We start from the raw sequence: 3,569 nt of genomic DNA on the forward strand, positions 1-3,569 counted from the left end.
TACATACAGCACTCACTGCTCCATACAGCACTCAGTGCTCCATACAGCACTGACTGCTCCATACATACAGCACTGATGGCTCCATACATACAGCACTGACTGTTCCATACAGCACTCACTGCTCCATACATACAGCACTGACTGCTCCATACATACAGGACTGTCTGCTCCATACATCCAGCACTGACTGCTCCATACAGCACTGACTGATCCATACATACAGCACTGACTGATCCATACATACAGCACTGAATGCTCCATACATACAGCACTGACTGCTCCATACAGCACTGACTGCTCCACACATACAGCACAGACTGCTCCAAAAATACAGCACTGACTGCTCCATACAGCACTGACTGCTCCATACAGCACTGACTGCTCCATACATACAGCACTGACTGCTCCATACATACAGCACTCACTGCTCCATACAGCACTCAGTGCTCCATACTGCACTGACTGCTCCATACATACGGCACTGATGGCTCCATACATACAGCACTGACTGCTCCATACAGCACTCACTGCTCCATACATACAGCACTGACTGCTCCATACATACAGCACTCACTGCTCCATACAGCACTGACTGCTCCATACAGTACTGACTGCTCCATACATACAGCACTGACTGCTCCATACATACAGGACTGTCTGCTCCATACAGCACTGACTGCTCCATACATACAGCACGTACTGCTCCATATATACAGCACTGACTGCTCCATACAGCATTGACTGCTCCATATATTCAGCACTGACTGCTCCATACAGCACTGACTGCTCCATACATACAGCACTGACGGCTCCATACATACAGCACTGACTGCTCTGTACAGCACTCACTGCTCCATACATACAGCACTGACTGCTCCATACATACAGCACTCACTGCTCCATACAGCACTCAGTGCTCCATACAGCACTGACTGCTCCATACATACAGCACTGATGGCTCCATACATACAGCACTGACTGTTCCATACAGCACTCACTGCTCCATACATACAGCACTGACTGCTCCATACATACAGGACTGTCTGCTCCATACAGCACTGACTGCTCCATACATACAGCACAGACTGCTCCATATATACAGCACTGACTGCTCCATACAGCACTCACTGCTCCATACATACAGCACTGACTGCTCCATACATACAGGACTGTCTGCTCCATACAGCACTGACTGCTCCATACATACAGCACAGACTGCTCCATATATACAGCACTGACTGCTCCATACATACAGCACTGACTGCTCCATATATACAGCACTGACTGCTCCATACAGCATTGACTGCTCCATATATTCAGCACTGACTGCTCCATACAGCACTGACTGCTCCATACATACAGCACTGACGGCTCCATACATACAGCACTGACTGCTCTGTACAGCACTCACTGCTCCATACATACAGCACTGACTGCTCCATACATACAGCACTCACTGCTCCATACAGCACTCAGTGCTCCATACAGCACTGACTGCTCCATACATACAGCACTGATGGCTCCATACATACAGCACTGACTGTTCCATACAGCACTCACTGCTCCATACATACAGCACTGACTGCTCCATACATACAGGACTGTCTGCTCCATACAGCACTGACTGCTCCATACATACAGCACAGACTGCTCCATATATACAGCACTGACTGCTCCATACAGCACTGACTGCTCCATACATACAGCACTGACTGCTCCATACATACAGCACTCACTGCTCCATACAGCACTGACTGCTCCATACAGCACTGACTGATCCATACATACAGCACTGACTGATCCATACATACAGCACTGACTGCTCCATACAGAACTGACTGCTCCACACATACAGCACTGACTGCTCCATACATACAGCACTGACTGCTCCATACAGCACTGAATGTTCCATACATACAGCACTGACTGCTCCATACAGCACTGACTGCTCCATACAGTACTGACTGCTCCATACATACAGCACTGACGGCTCCATACATACAGCACTGACGGCTCCATACAGCACTGACTGCTCCATACAGCACTGACTGCTCCATACAGCACTCACTGCTCCATACATACAGCACTGACGGCTCCATACATACAGCACTGACGGCTCCATACAGCACTGACTGCTCCATACAGCACTGACTGCTCCATACAGCACTCACTGCTCCATACATACAGCACTGACTGCTCCATACAGCACCTACTGTTCCATACATACAGCACTGACTGCTCCATACATACAGCACTCACTGCTCCATACATACAGCACTGACTGCTCCATACAGCACTCACTGCTCCATACATACAGCACTCACTGCTCCATACAGCACTGACTGCTCCATACATACAGCACTGACTGCTCCATACAGAACTGACTGCTCCACACATACAGCACTGACTGCTCCATACATACAGCACTGACTGCTCCATACAGCACTGACTGCTCCATACATACAGCACTGACTGCTCCATACAGCACTGACTGCTCCATACATACAGCACTGACTGCTCCATACATACAGCACTGACTGCTCCATACAGCACTGACTGTTCCATACATACAGCACTGACTGCTCCATACAGCACTGACTGCTCCATACAGCACTGACTGCTCCATACATACAGCACTGACGGCTCCATACATACAGCACTGACTGCTCCATACAGCACTCACTGCTCCATACATACAGCACTGACTGCTCCATACACACAGCACTCACTGCTCCATACACACAGCACTGACTGCTCCATACATACAGCACTGACTGCTCCATACATACAGTACTGTCTGCTCCATACAGCACTGACTGCTCCATACATACAGCACTGACTGCTCCATATATACAGCACTGTCTGCTCCATACATACAGCACTGACTGCTCCATACATACAGCACTGACTGCTCCACACATACAGCACTGACTGCTCCATACATACAGTACGGTCTGCTCCATACAGCACTGACTGCTCCATACATACAGCACTGACTGCTCCATATATACAGCACTGTCTGCTCCATACATACAGCACTGACTGCTCCATACATACAGCACTGACTGCTCCATGCAGCACTGACTGCTCCATACATACAGCACTGACTGCTCCATACAGCACTGACTGTTCCATACATACAGCACTGACTGCTCCATACAGCACTGACTGCCCCATACAGCACTGACTGCTCCATACATACAGCACTGACTCCTCCATACATACAGCACTGACTGCTCCATATAGAACTGACTGCTCCATACATACAGCACTGACTGCTCCATACAGCACTGACTGCCCCATACAGCACTGACTGCTCTATACATACAGCACTGACTGCTCCATACATACAGCACTGACTGCTCCATACAGCACTGACTGCTCCATACATACAGCACTGACGGCTCCATACATACAGCACTGACGGCTCCATACAGCACTGACTGCTCCATACAGCACTGACTGCTCCATACAGCACTCACTGCTCCATACATACAGCACTGACGGCTCCATACATACAGCACTGACGGCTCCATACAGCACTGACTGCTCCATACAGCACTGACTGC

The sequence above is a fragment of the Balaenoptera ricei genome, chromosome 1 (genome assembly GCF_028023285.1).
Source record: "Balaenoptera ricei isolate mBalRic1 chromosome 1, mBalRic1.hap2, whole genome shotgun sequence".
Classification (NCBI taxonomy): Eukaryota; Metazoa; Chordata; class Mammalia; order Artiodactyla; family Balaenopteridae; genus Balaenoptera; species Balaenoptera ricei.